At 38.6% G+C, this 16,225-nt stretch overlaps 1 pseudogene; it reads right to left on the bottom strand.

The window, feature by feature from the left end:
* Nucleotides 1-13,220: 13,220 nt before the first annotated feature.
* On the bottom strand, nt 13,221-13,761 carry LOC118578584 (annotated as a pseudogene).
* Nucleotides 13,762-16,225: the final 2,464 nt, after the last annotated feature.

Below are 16,225 nucleotides of genomic sequence, written 5' to 3'. Positions count from 1 at the left end.
GCAGTTACCTGCTGCATCTCTAGGGGCAGTGCTTCAAGGCCATAGACAGAACAGCTATCCATTACATCTCCCCAGTTTGTGTAAATAAGAAAGTTCTAACCTAACATAAAACTATAACCTATAGGAACAATTATCAAGTATTGTCCAGGAGAGGGGAAAGGTAATAATGTAGACAAAAATAGAATTACAGCTAGAAAAAACAACATCAAACAAGAGACACATATTAAAATCCAGAGATGTCCAGAATGTAGTTAAATGGCATTTACAGAGATTACTCCAAAAGCTGTCCTATCCTGAAGAGTCTGAGTCTAGTACTTAATATGTTCTATGTAAGCTACAAGAGGATTGTAACTGTAACTATCTAGTCTTCAACTCCATCAAAGACTTGAGAGGGAACATAATAATACCTAAGAAAACAGAAAATGCAAGGAAGTAATTTTCAAAATTTTGAGAGAATAGACAGAGAGAGCTGGCAGCCTGGACAGTCACCTAAACTTTCTCAGCACCACTGGGGCATCCAATTTGGCTACAGGCCTAGAATATCTGACAGACCATTTTCAGAAGCTGGAATTTTGAAAGACCATCTTACTCTGTCTTGGCAGGGTTCAGTAGTCGCTTTACCTTGTCTCCTGCTTATCCAGAAAGGACAGTGTGCATATTGTCAGCAATCGAGGCAAGGGCAGTTCTTTGCCTAACTAGACCATTTTGTGCCAAGATGAAGACAAACTTCCAATTGGAGTGTCTTAGAAGCCCAACATTCTCTTGGGATCAGATTGGTGCTGCCAGGAGCAATCGTGTCTCACATCAACAGAATTCTAAGTTATTAAAACATTTAAATGCCATATTCTCTAGGTCTATGAAGTTTTTGAAGATCCATATGTCATACGTTTCTGTAAATCTGGAAAACCTAACATAATTATATAAATGACAAGCATGGGTGACTATAAATCTATAAGTCTTATCTACCTAAATAACCTAAGGACTAAGGCTCCACATTAACAAGGTAAACAGTCCTTAAACAGATATACGTATAAGGACAATGACTTCAAAATTGTGACAACAGACAAAGTATCTTAAACAGAGGTAGAAATGTATAGTGCAATATGCAATATGACAACAATATTCTTAATATGTACCAATATACAAAATATCCTAAACAGAGGTAGAATATACATACAGTATGACCAATATAATTTTACATTTGTATCAATATACAAAACATTTCAAATAAGAGTAGGAATGTGCACAATATGATGATTATAGTTTTAAAATTGTATTAATATACAAATTATCCTAAATATTAATTTAAAAATAGTTTACATTTGTAAACATACAAGAATCCATATTGGCCAGGTGGTGGTGGCACACGCCTTTAATCCTAGCACTCGGGAGGCAGAGGCAGGCGGATCTCTGTGAGTTTGAGGCCAGCCTGGTCTACAGAGCGAGATCCAGGAAAGGTGCAAAGCTACACAGAGAAACCCTGTCTCGAAAAAAAGAATCCATATCAGTGCAAATTATCTAATTTTCCCAAATTAGTTTACTAGTATATACAATAATCTACCTTGGTAGGTCTCTTACATCTATTACTGGGATTCTTGTTATATAGTGCATGGCTCTTATGGGGAACTTTATCATCCCAAGAAGTATAACTTTGTGTGTGTGTGTGTGTGTGTGTGTGTGTGTGTGTGTGTGTGTGTGTGTGTACTATATATACTTTTAAGCAAAGATGAAATAATATGATTCCTTGAGGCTTTAACAAACAGCCTTGTTACTATTTGGCTCTCTTCCTTCATTCTCCTTTTTTGTTATAGATCCCCTGTCTCCTTTATCTATCAGAATGCTGCTCCTCATTATTCTCATTAACCCCCTCATATCACCTATGTCCTTCTATTCTCTTCTCAAGTCTTCTCCCATAGTCCCTTTATAGTGTTCTGGGATCTGGGTTAATTCTTTGTTACATACTCACATCAGATTTATATCAAGGAGCTACAGATGAGAAAGTGGTGTCTATATTTCTGGGTTTGAGTTACCTCACTATATATAATCGTTTCTAGATGAGATGTGTATTTGCTTAATTCTTCTTTCTGAGTTTATACATAACTTTGTGATCACAGCAAGCTAGGCCACCACAGGGCAGCCCTAAAAGGGCATCTTGATATAATGCTTACAGGCAGGAGCAGAAGGTAGAATTTCCATACTTTCAGATACTTTTCAATTTGCCACTCTGAAAAACCAGGAGAAGAAGTAAATCAGGGAAACAAGAGGGGCAGCCATAAGAACAGTACATCACATGTTCCCTCATGGGAACATGAACCATGGCCAACACTCCAGCCTATGTTTTAAAAAAAAAATGCCTTTATATTCAAAGGCTGAGAAACTGTGTGTAGTTGTGCAGCAAATTCCAAGGACTTGGCTAATATTCTGCCCCAGTTTTAAATGTAAATAATGTGGATCAAGGCTTGTTAACCATTTGTCCGGCTTTACAGTGATTTTAGTATGGGATATAAATCACACTGACCACCTAGAGCTATTGTAGATATTTCCTGTTGCCTATCTAAAACTTACCTTTATGAACCATGAAAATTTTAAGAGGTTTCCCAGCATATTTTAGTACAAATTCAATTCACAGGTGACATTTTTGAACTTTTTCTTAAAAGTCTTTTGAAAAGTATAAGGTATGCTACAGGCTTACATATTTCTTGCCAAGTCTGGAGTTTGTTCAGAGACTATCTCCTAATAAACCATATCCCATCTCTAAAGGCAAGTATATGAGCAGATATAAAATTATTTACAAAAAGCATGTCTGAGTGTTCGCTATACTTCTGAAGTTTGTTCAGCCTGGTAGAAGGCCACATCTCTACCAGGCACCAGGAGCATAAGCTGCTGTGATAAGTTCTCCGTTGATATGACACCAAATGGAACTATGTTCTTTGGGGAAGAAAGAAGAACAAGTAATTCTAATGACTCATTTTAATTATTGTTTCACATTTTTTTCTCTGTGTAAAATTGACTTCTTTCATGTTCTTTCAGAAGATGAAGAACAATCTTCTGTACTTTTTCTGAGTATTGTACTTGTTTCAATCTTTCTTTTCCAGGAAAACACCTAAAATAAATATCCTGAGTTCCTATTGAAGTAATTTCATAGTATCTGCAAGCAAAATCAAAGCCAGCAAGGAAGGAGGGGTGCATGGTGATATATTATGCATCCCAATAAAACTTATCTGGGGATCAGAGGACAGAGCCAGCCACTAGATAAGACAGCAGTGGCACACACACCTTTAATCCTACTACTCAGGAGGCAGAGATCCCATCTGGATCTCTGTGAGTTCAAGGCCACACTAGGAACAGAGCCAGATATGGAAGAACACACCTTTAATCACAGCATTTGAGATCTCATGTCTTTGCTTGGAAAGCACACATGCCTTTAATCCCAGAAAGTGATGGCAGGAAGCAGAAAGGTATATAGGGCATGAGGACTAGGAACTAGAGAGGCTTTTTAGCAGTTCAACTGAGATACTCACGGGTAAGGACTCAGAGGCTTTCAGTCTGAGGATTCCTAGAAACAGGGTCAGCTGAGGAGCTAGCGAGGTGAGGTTGGCTGTGGCTTGTTCTGCTTCTCTGATCTTTCAGCATTCACCCCAAGCTCTGGCTCTGTTTTTTTTTTTTTTTTTAATTAATAAGACCTTTTAAGATTCATGTTACAGGGGTGTGTCAAGATATCTAGACAAAGAGGGAGAAAGAGAGAGAGAAAGTAAGAGGAGAGGGAGAGAGAGATTGTTTTCTGCTTTTTATACTATTATGATATAATTACATCATTTCTTCCTTTTCTTCCCTACCCCCAAACCTTATTATGCACTTTGATCCCACCCCCACTTTCTTTCAAATTTATGGTCTCTCTTTACTTGTTCTTGGGATACTTTTTAGAGTTGTGGCTTCCTCGACACCCAGCACTTCCTCTTTTCTATATGTGCATATTTGCAATAAGCTCCATGTAAAAGCTGTGCCCTCCATACTCTATAACCCACCCCATCACTCTCCTACCTATCTGAAGTGCTTAGCTGATGCCAGCAGACTGTGCTATCTGACTCACTTGTGGAATAAATTATCATCATGGTCCTGTTAGCAACCCGGGACAAGATAATGCTATGACAGGTATAATATAGAAATAATTCAGACCCAGGTGTAAATAATTAAAGTTGTAATTCAAGCATAGCTTACTGGTGACATCATTTATCAATGTCATGAGAATTCCTCAATGAAATTACAGCTTTACACAGAGAATTTAGATGTACACCACTGCCTGCCCTCCATGAAGGATGTTCCTATTAACAGTAGGTGCCAGATACATTAACAGTAAGGAGCATGTGTTGATGACAATGGGTGAGTCTCTTCCCTTTCTGTTTTTTTTTTTCCCCTTCTGTCATCAAAATGAATGCACATGCTACCTTGAATTTAATCTTAGTTAAGGAATAATTGTCCTCCATTTGGAGAGCAGTTCAGAGGACAAAAAGTAAGGTTGAGAAGGTAAAGAGGACAACTGATGGGCAGCAACCAGAAAAACAAAGCTGAAGTAAGTTCCCAAATACAGTTGGTCTCTCCAGGCAGTTTGCTCTGGGGATTCAAGTCTCCAGCCTCAGAGTGTGGGAATTATAGGTAGGCTGTCCTACCCACATTGGATTTATGTGCTTTCAAGTGATCCCAAATTTGCTCCTCACACCTGCAGGTGCTTTAAACATTGAGTCATCATCATTAGAATTCATTTTCATTAAGACGGAGGATGCAAGAAAATTCATGTGAAGTTTAGAAATTGCGAGTGATTAATAACAAGAATAATTTATGGAAGAGCCTTCCGTGCCAGGCACTACAAAATGCTTCACATATAGACTTAATTCAATTCTCACAACATTCGGGAAGATAGGCGTTATCATCTCACTTAGAAAATGAGGCAGTCCAGGGACACAGAAATAAATGCATGGTGTTGATTCTGTCTCTCTAGGCAGAGAATGTAGTTTTAATTAACACTATGAAAGCATCTTAAGTTTTATTTATTTATGAGTTATGACTGTTTTTCAAATTTCCAGAGTAAATGTATGTATATATATTTGTAAATAGGAAAATATTTCATTAACTTCAACTTTACACCGTATTAGATATAAGGGAACAGAACAAGGCTCCTAGAGACAGGCAGAAAGAATATTTCTGTTTTCGGTAGTGAATGTGAAAGTGAATTGATGGATTAGTTTCACTGGTTTTCATTTAGGATACAGAGAAAGCTTAGAAATGATGAAATCACAATTGACAAAGTTTCTGCCTGGATAATTACCCCCTTAAAAGAAAAATCATATTGGCAACTTATCTAAGAAGCACGGCCCTTCCACAGTGTTCCTGAGGATGTGCTTGCTTCTACTTCCTGTGCATTCCCCTGTGTGAGGAAGCCTCAGGTAGACACGTAATAACTTGTTCTCCTTATAAAGAAGGAGAGAACAGAGAGCAGAAAAAGGATGCCATTACGGAATTAAGCCTTTCATCCTTCTTTCACAAAGAATTGGTTGCAGTATGCTTGGTTGGGGCAATCTGTCCCTTGTTACCGATTTATACTGCTCTGTGGGACTGTGTTAGAAAAACATTATTATTATTAGCAGTCATAATACTTGGCAGCCATTCAGCACATTTCATCAAAGACTTCAAGAGCTAAGCCATCAATCAAACTTGCCTTGGTCTGCTCCTGGGAGGAGGTGGTATTATTTCTACTCAGAACAGAGGTTAAGTGACTTGCCCAAGGCCTTGAAGCTGGTGAGATTTGGAGCTGGGAATTAAACCCTGGAGACTCGACACCCAGCATCCCACTCTCCTTCCTAGAGCACATTGCCTCTGCCTGTCTGGAAGATGTAGGGATAAATAAAGCATCTAATAGAAGAATGACCTGCTCCCCAGCATGTGTTCTGATGTTCAAGCTCTTCGGCGTTAAATTGAAAAGGCACAAGTTAATTCACTTAGAGCTGGAGCTGATGCCTTTTAGTTTGGCACACATACCATTCATTCCTTCACCAAATATTTACTTGGGGGTATTCTGTGTTGGTGTCACTGAAGGGAACCAAGTAAGCTGGGAGCAAGACAGCCGTGGCCCAGAGGGAGTTTTCAGTCTCTTAGGATAGACAGGGCAACAACAGAACTTTGGAATTCTGACTGATCTCCCAAATGTGGATGATTGTGTGGTAGTCCACACTTGAACTCTCCGGTTTTTCCTCTTGTGCCATATAGCACAGATTATGGTCACATGATCTTAGGGTCACAATAATATAAAGTCATGTGCAATGCATACACAGTGTAGAAAATTAGGTTTTTCCAACAATCTTATTGAAAATAGATTCTTTTCTCATACAAAATATCCTGATTATAGTTTCTCCTCCCTTCACTCCCAGTTCCTCCTCACGTCCCCTCCTCAATGGATCCACTCCCTTTCTGTCTCTCATTAGAAAAGAACAGGATTCCAAGAAACAACAACCAAACATGCTAAAATAAAATGTAATAAAATAAGGTGGAGCAAAAACTATCATATTGCAATTAGAGATGGCAACTCAAAAGCAGGAAGAGTCCCAAGGGCAGGTAAAAGAGCCAGAGACCCATTTGTTCTCAGTCAGGAGTCACATAGAATTACTAAGTTAATAGTTATATACTCAGAGGACCTGGTGCAGATCTATATAGGCCCTGTGCTTGCTGCTTCAGTCTCTGTGGGCCATGTTCTCCATCCCCTCTGGCTCTTCTAATCTTTCTGCCTTCTCTTCCATAGGATTCCATGATATCTGAGGAGAGAGTTGATGGAGACCTCCCATTTAGACTCTATCTTCATGTAAAGTCTGGCTGTGAGACTCTATATTTGTTCCAATCTGCTGACAAGGTAAGTCTCTGTGATGTTACCTGGATAAGGCACCAATCTATGAGCATAGCAGAATACCATTAGGAATCATTTTATTGACTTATTGATTTCTTTTTATAAGTAGTATTATTTGGTTTTACCTTAGGTCTCTGGACTATCTAGTCTCTGCTTTTTAGCTGCCCAAGCAGTGTCAGGTATGGGTTCATTCTTGTAGACCTTAAGTAAAATCAGACATTGGCTGGCTACTCCCACAGGTTCTGTGCCACCATTCCCTAGCATATTTGCAGGCAACACAGATTGTAGGTTGGTCAAAGGTTTTGTGGCTGGATTGGCCAGTGTTCACATTTCTCTTTCAGTAGCTTGCAGAATACCTTCCCTCACCAAAGAGACTAGAATATAGGGGTGAGAACTCCATGTAGACACCTGGTTGACTTCTCTATGTTCAATGAGTTGTGTAGACAAATTTCTAAGCAGTCTTATTAAATAAAGAATATGGAGCCAAATATAGGGGTGAAAGCCTTAGAGATCAGGGAAATAGTGAGAGCCACCAACCACCTTACCTCACCAGCTTTGTAGCTTCCAAAATACCATGACTTCCTGTCTACCCAGGCTTTTATTGCCGTGCTGTTCAGCCCTCTCATTAGGCTCTTAGCTCAGCTACCTCACTTCCTTGTTACTGCCTGTCTGTACAGACCTCCAGGTCTCTATGGTTGGTACTGGGATTAAAGACGTTTGTCACTATGCTTGGCTCTGTTCCCTAGAGTGACCTTGAACACACAGAGGCCATGCCTGCCAAGTGATCGGATTCAAGGCATGTGCTACCACTGCCTGACTTTTGTGTTTACTTAAAATGGCTTGCTATTTCCTCTGATCTCCAGGCAAACTTTATTTATTAACATACAAATAAAATATCACCACATTTCTCCTTTTTTGTCTAATAAAAAATAAAAAAGTTGTAACTAATATAAGAAAAGCTATATACAATAAGTACAATAACTACATACTATATATAAAAGCAATAAATATATCAACAATATCTAGTCCATTTGCATTTGACAATTAAAAAAAAATTCCATTATCTATCTTATTTTAGTAAGTCCAAAGTGTACCTGATTCACTTTCTATCCTATTACTAACAGAGAACTTATGTCTTTCAAATTTATATACTTTACAACTCTTAGTTGTGGTGATACATTGTGTCCCCCAATATGTTGTGCATCCTGATAAACTTATCTGGGGTCAGAGAACAGAACAGCTGCTAGATAGACATAGAGACCGGAAAATGGTGGCACACACACCTTTAATCCTAGCATTCTGGAGGCAGAGATCCATATAGATCTCTGTGAGTTCAAAGCCACATTAGAAACAGCCAGGCATGGTGACTCATGCCTTTATTCCCAGGAAGAGATGGCAAGAAGCAGAAAGGTATATAAGGCATGAAAACCAGGAACTAGAGCTGGTTAAGCTTTTAGGCTTTTAGCAGCAGTTCAGCTGAGATTCATTCCGGATGAGGACTCAGAGGCTTCCAGTTTGAGGAAATAGGATCAGCTGAGAAATTGGCAAGGTGAGGAAGTTGTGGCCTGTTCTGTCTTTCTGATCTCTTAGTGTTCACCCCAATAGCTGGCTCCAGGTTTGTTTTTATTAATGAGAACTTTTAAGATTCGTGCTACACTTACTGAGTTTCTTTTCTGAAATTTCTTAACAAGAAAAATTGTTACTACAGCTATCTAATCTTTAACTCCCTCAGAGACCCAAGAAGGAAATATTACCTAATAAAATAGGAAGTGCAAACAAGTGACCTCCAAAAAAAAATATGAGTTGACAGAAACAGCCAGCTGCCTGGATAGTCACCAGAGGTTTCTGTGCACATTGGGGCATCATCTTTGGCCTACAGGCTTAGCATATCTGATAGACTCATTTGTGAAGTAGGATGTACACAAAGCCTGCAGAGTTGTATGATTATTGTCTTCTTCAATGGGGCTCCAGTGTCAGTTTGTTGTCTTAGCAACAGACTGTGTTGTTTGAGGATTTCCATGGGACCTCCTTGGGCAACAACTCAATGGAGTACAATCCAGTACCTCCACTGGAGCATTTGCTTGGTGACAAGAGATGGCCTGATGACGTTCCATATCCTCCATTACTAGGAATCCTCATTAGGATCATTTTCATAGATCCCAGGAAGTTTCCACTGCACTAACTTTCCAAACCACTCCTCCAAAGCCCTCTTCACAATTCCAGCTGTCTCTACGCAGACTCTTTTCCTACCCAGCTTCCCCACCACCTGATACCCTCCCTCTCATCCCCACCTGCACTCCTTTGCTGTGTGATGTTCTGTATGTCAAATGTGTTGCTCTGATTGGTTAGTAAATAAAACACTGATTGGCCAATAGCCAGGCAAGAAGTATAGGTGGGACAAGCAGAGAAGAGAATTGGGGGAAGTGGAGAGCTGGGCAAAGGGACATTGCCAGCCGCCTCCATGACAAGCGAGATGTAAGGTACTGGTAAGCCACGAGCCACGTGGCAAAATATAGATTAATAGAAATTGGTTAATTTAATATAGAAGAAGTAGATAACGAGAAGCCATACAGTTTATAAGTAATGTAAGAGTCTGTGTGTTTATTTTGTAAGTGGGCTATGGGACTGCTGGGGCTTGGCGGGAAGCGGAGAGAAGCTCTCCAGCTGCACTCCTCTGTCCATTAAATCTATTCTATTTCCCCTCCCAGGTAGATCCATGCATTCCCCCCTAGACTTTCTCTCTTTACCTAACTTCTCTAGATCTCTAGATTGTAGTTTTATAATTGTTTACTTAATGGCTAATATCTACTTATAAGTGAATACATACCATATTTTTCTTTCTGGGTTTGAGTTACCTCACTCAGGATGGTGTTTTTCTGGTTTTCTATTTTCTAGCTTTCTATTTTCATGAAAATTTCATGATATCACTTTATAAAAAGAACTGAGTAATATAATACTCCATTTTGCAAATGCACCACATTTTCTTTGTCCATTCTTCAGTGGAGGGGTATCTAATTTGTTTCCAGTTTCTGGCTGTTATGAGTAAAGCTATTGTGAACATGGTTGACAAGTTTCCTTGTGGTAGAATGGGGTGACCTCTGGGTACATGCAAAAGAGTAGTACAGCTGGGTCTTGAGGTAAATTGATTCCCAATTTTCTGAGGAATTGCAAAACTGATTACCATAGTGGCGGTACAAGTTTACACTTCCACAAGCAATGGAGAATTGTTCCACTTGCTCCACATCTTGGCCATTATGAGTTGTCACTTGTGTTATAGATCTTAGCCATTTTTTCAGGTATAAGACAGAATTTCAAAGTAGTTTTGATTTGCATTTCCCTAATTGTTAAGGAGCTTGAACATTTCTTTAAGTGTTTCTCAAGCCATTTGAATTTCCCCTACTGAGAATTCTCTGTTTAGATAATACTCTGCTTTTTCAATTGGATTATTTGTTTATGGGATATCTAGTTTCTTGAGTTTTAAAATATACTTTAGATATTAATCCTGTATTGGATGTGGAGTTGGTAAAAATTTTCCCATCCTGTAGGCTGCCACTTTGTACAATTGACAGTGTCCTTTGCCTCACAGAAGCTTTTCAGTTTCATGAGGTGCCATTTATTGATTATTGATCTTAGTTTCTGCTGTATCAGTGTTCTGTTCAGAAAGTTGTCTCCTGTGCTAATAAATGTGTTCAAAGGTATTCCTCAGTTTCTCTTACATCAGGTTCAATGTATCTGGTTTTATGTTGAGGTCTTTGATCCACTTAAACTTTGTACAGGGCGATAAGTATGGTTCTATTTACATTATTCTACACACAGACATCCAATTTTACAAGAAACATTTGTTAAAGATGCTTCCTTTTTCCAGTGTCTATTTCTGACTTCTTTATCAAAAAGCAGGTATCTAGCTGGGTGATGGTGGTGCAGGTCTTTAATCCCAGCACTGGGGTGGGGGTGGGGCAGAGACAGGCAGATCTCTGTGAGTTAAAGGCCAGCCTGGTCCCTGGTCTACAGAGTGAGTTTCAGGATAGGCTCCATAGCTACACAGAGAAATCCTGTCTCAAAAAGCCAAAAAAAAAAAAGGTGTCTATATATGTGTGATTTATGTCTGGGTCTTCAATTCCATTCATCAATGAGTGTGTTTATGCCAATACCATGCTGTTTTTTTTATTAGTATGGCTTTGTAGTACAACTTGAAATAAGGAATGGTGAGACATCCAGCGGTTCTTTTATTGTTCAGGATTGCTTTATCTATCTTAAGGTTTTATTTATTTTTTCATATGAAGTTGAGAATTGTCCTTTTAAGGTCTATAGCGTTGAAATTTTGATGTGGATTGCATTGAATATGAAGATTGCTTTTGGTAAAATGGCCATTTTTGCTATGTTAATCCTGTGGATCCATGAACATGGGAGATCTTTTCATCTTCTAATATCCTTTTCAATCTCTTTTAAGACTTGAAGTTTTTATCATACAATCGTTCACTTGCTTCGTTAGAGTTACTCCAAGGTATTTTGTACTATGTGAAGCTATTGTAAAAGGTGTTGTTTCTCTGATTTCTTTCTCAGTCCATGTGTTGATTTTATATAGGAGGGCTACTAACTTGTTTAAGTTAAACTTGTATCCCGCTACTTCACCAAAAGTGTTCACTGTGGGGATATATTGTGTACCCTAATAAACTTTGCATGAAGATCCACTAGATTAAACACAGATGCCAAGCAGTGGTGGCACACACCTTTATTCTTAGCACTTGGGAGAATCTGGATCTCTATGATTTCAAAGCCACCCTGGACTACATGAGATTGACTCAGTCTAGGAGAGAAAACAGAGCCAAGCAGTGGTGGCACACGCCTTTAATCCCAGTACTGGGAAGCACATGCCTTTAATCTCAGTAAATGACAGCTGGGCAGAGAAAGGTGTATACAGCATGAGAAAACAGGGACTAAAGGCTTTTCAGCACAAGTGTCCCTTTAGCTGGAGACATTTTGGGGCTGAAGCGGTTTCAGCTGGGGCTTTTTCAGCTGAGGAGTTGGTGAGGTAAGATGTGGCAGCTGTGACTTGTTCCTTTGTCTCTCTGGTCTTTAGGCAAATTTTATTGGGGTACACATCTGTCACCACAGTTCTCTGAAGGAGTTCCCCGGGAGACTTTTTAGGATCACTCATATATATTATAGTATCATTTGCAGCTAATGATACTTTGACTTCTTTCTTCCCAATATCTATGACATTGATCTACTTCAGTTGTCTTATTGCTCTAGTTAGAACTTCATTGAATAGATATGGAGAGAGTGGACAACATTTTTTCATTCCTGACATTAGTAGAATTGCTCTGAGTTTCTCTCCATTTAATTTGATGTTGGCTGTCAGCTTGCTGTAAACTGCCCTTATTATATTCATATATGTCCCTTGTTTCCCTCATCTATTCAGGACTCGTGAAGAAGTGGTGGGTTTTGTCAAAGGCCTTTTTTGTATCCAATGCGGTGATCATGTAGTTTTTTTCTTTCAGTTTGTTTATAGGGTGGATTATATTTACTGATTTTTGTATATTTTTGAAGCATCCTTACATCTCTGGAATGAAGCCTACTTGATCATGGTGGACACTTTTTTTGAAGTGTTCTTGGATTTGGTTTGCAGAGTATTTTTGCATTTATATTCATACGGGAAATTGATCTGTAATTCTCTTTCTTTGTTGAGTCTTTATGTGTTTTGCATATCAGGGTAACTGTGGCCTCATAAAAATGATTTGGGCAAGTTCTCTTTGTTTCTATTTTGTTGAATAATTTGAGAAGCACTGAAGTTAATTTTTCTTTGAAAGTTTGGTAGAATTTTGTGCCCAAACCATCTGACCCTGGCTGGCTTTGCTTTCCTTCCTTCCTTCCTTCCTTCCTTCCTTCCTTCCTTCCTTCCTTCCTTCCTTCCTTCCTTCCTTCCTTCCTTCCTTTCTCCCTCCCTCCCTTCCTCTCTCTCTCCCTCCCTTCCTCCCTCTCTCTCTCTCTCTCTCTCTCTCTCTCTCTCTCTCTGTCTGTCTCTCACACTCTCTCTCTTTCCTTTTGGTTGGGAAGTATTTAATGACTGCTTCTATTTCACTATGGTTTATATATCTATTTAAATTGTTTATCTGATCTTGATGTAACTTTTGTAAGTGGTACCTATTGAGAAAAGTGTTCATTTATTTTAGATTTTCCAGTTTTTTGGAATACAAGTTTTTAAAGTATGTCCTTATGATCCTCTGGATATCCTAGTTTTCTATTGTTAAGACCCCTTTTTCATTTCTTAGGGTTTTTTGTTTGTTTGTTTGTTTTTACTTTTATATACATTTATGTTATGCTGAATTTATTCCCTTGCCATAGGTTTTTCTTTCTTCATTCTGTCTGTTTCTCTGTGCAACCATCTCTTCTGGTGTTAGAAAAACTTGTTCCTTGTCAGTGAGGATCACCTCAGTGTGGCTGGGGGGGTGGGGGCTCATGAATGGATTAATGCAGCCATGAATTTTGTAAGTTCTTTGGCTCATTTTAGGTGTTCTGTTCACCTGGATGACTTGAGAATCTACATCTAAGCCCTTGAGTTCAGCATTAATCTCTGAATTTTTATGTATGTGCAGCAAAAATTCAGCATTCTTTACTGGCCATCAACCCTGTGTCTAGCTCCACTGTTTGGTCTAGGCATACCTACCAACTCCACCATTATACTGCTGGAAAGGCACACATTGCTTCTTTAAAGTAACATCCTTCAGAAACTTGGTACCTTTTCAGATATGCATACCCTTGATGACCTGGGCAGTTTCACAAGATGTCTTCAAGTGAACATGAAGATTTGAACCTCTTGATTTACATGATTTTGCAGGGTTTTCTGATTCAAGAAAATGGCAAACCATCTTCACAGGTTACCTCAGGCGACATAGAACAAGAGGTCATTTCTGGTTTTGTTAATTTGTATATTTTCTCTCCATCTTTTAGTTAGTTTGCATAGGGTTTGTCTATCTTGTGATTTTATTTTCTCAAAGAACCAACTCTATGTTTTATTGATTCTGTGCACTGCTCTCATTGTTCCTATTTTATTGATTTCGACCCTCAGTTTGATTATTTATTGCCATCTTCTCCTCTTGGGTGTGCTTATTTCATTTTGCTCTAGAGCTTTCAGGTGTGCTGTTAACTGGATAGGATGAAATCTTACCTTTTCTTTTTAATATAGGCCCCTTCTATGAACTTTTCTCCTAACACCACTTTCATTGTGGCCCATAAGTTTGGGTATGCTGTTTATTCATTTTCATGGAATTCTATGAAGTCATTAATTTCTTTATTTCTGTCTTGATCATTTTTTCATTAAATAGAGAGTTATTCATTTTTGATGAATTTTAAAGTTTTCTATTGTGTTGATACTTTCTAGCTTTAATGTGTGATGGTTAGATAGAATGCAGGGAGTTCTTCCATTTTCTTGTCGAGACTTGATTTTTATCTGACTGTGTGGTCATGATTTTTGGAGAAAGTTCCATGGGGTGATGAGAGGAAGATATATTTTTGTGTGTGTTTGGGTGAAATATTCTGTAGATATCTGATAGATCCATTTGGTTTATAACCTCTGTTAGCTCCAGAATTTTTCTGTTTAGATTTTGTCTGAATAACCTGTCTGTTGAAGAGAGTGGTGCACTGAAGTCTCCCACTCTATGTGTGTGAGGGTCAATTTGTGCTTTAAGCTGTAGCAGTGTGTCTTTTATAACCTTGGGTGCCCTTGTTTTAAGAGCATAGATGTTAAAATGGAAATGTCATCTGGTAGGCTTTTCCTCTGATGAGTATGCAGTGTCCTTCCCTATCTCCTTTGATTATTTTTTGGCTTGTATTCTATTTTGTTAGATATTAAAGTTGCCACACCAGGTTGCTTCTTAGGTCCATTTGCTTAGAAAATCTTTTTCCACCCCATTACCCTGAAATGATGTCCATTCTTGATGTTGAGGTATGTTTCTTGCATGCAGAAGAAGGATAGATCTTGTTTTTTCATTCATTCTGTTATTCTGTGTCTTTTTATTGGGGAATTGAGCCTATCGATATTGAGAGACATCAATGACCAATGATATTGATTCCTGGTATTTTGCTATTGTTGTTGTTGGTGGTGGTAGTGTGTGTGTGTGTGTGTGTGTGTGTGTGTGTGTGTGTGTGTTTCCCTTCTTCTGATTTTCCTGATGTGAGATTGTTTATTTCCTGTGTTTTTGTGGGTGTAGTTGACATCCTTAGGTTGGAGATTTCCTTCTAGCACCTTATATAGGGCTGAGTTTAGAGACAGACTTTGCTTAAATTTGACTTTACCATGAAATATCTTTTTCTCCATCCAGGATGATTGAAAGTTTTGAAGTATATAGTAATCTGGCTGGTATCTGTGGTCTTATAGAGTGTAGAACTTCTGTTCTTTTAGAGTCTCCATTGAGAAGTCAGATGTAATTCTAAATAGGTCTACCTTTGTATGTTACTTGGTCTTTTTCCCCTGTAGCTTTTAATGTTCTTTCTTTATTCTGTATGTTTAGTGTTTTAATTATTATGTGGCACAGGGACTTTCTTCTCTGGTCCAGTGTATTTGATGTTCTGAATGCTTCTTGCACCTTAATAGGTTTCTCCTTTAGGTTACAAAATTTTTCTTCTATGATTGTGTAGGAAATATTTTCCTGGGCCTTTGAGGTGATTTTCTTCTATTCCTCCTGTTCTTTGCTTTGGTCTTCTCACAGTGTCCCAGATTTCATGGATGTTTTGTCTCTTTGGATTTGACACCATTTTGACCAATATATCCATCTTTTTCTCTTGTATCTTCAATGCCTGAAACTCTCTCTTCCATCTATTCTGTTTGTAGATCTTTCCTCTGTAGTTCCTGGTCAAATATCTAAAATTTTCATTTCCAGAATTATCTCAGTTTGTGTTTTCTTTACCAACTCTATTTCCATCTTCAGGTCTTGAACAGTTTTATGATTTTCCTTCAACTGTGGTTTTCTTGTCTTCCTTTAAGAGATTTATTTATTTCCCCTTTGAGCACCTCTATCATCTCCATATAGTTGATCTTAAGGTCTTTTGCTTGTTCTTCAGCTATGTTGGAATATTCAGGGCCTGCTGTGGTAGAATACCTGGGCCATAGCACAGACATAATGCTCTGGCTTTTATTGATTGTGTTTTTAAGTTGGTGTCTAGACAGCGGTGTTTGGGGGTGATTATACGTCTAGGTGCTGATTTCTGGGGTTGATTTTGTTGGGTGACTGCTTTGTTCCTTGATATCTGTTTCTTCTCTGGATTTTTAGAGAATGTGATGTTTGTGTGTTGTTTGTTTTCCGGGCCTGCTTAACTGGTGTGTTCATCGTGAAT

Source organism: Onychomys torridus, chromosome 2 (genome assembly GCF_903995425.1).
Source record: "Onychomys torridus chromosome 2, mOncTor1.1, whole genome shotgun sequence".
In the NCBI taxonomy this organism is placed as follows: domain Eukaryota; kingdom Metazoa; phylum Chordata; class Mammalia; order Rodentia; family Cricetidae; genus Onychomys; species Onychomys torridus.
This window is presented reverse-complemented; position numbering and strand designations above follow the sequence as displayed.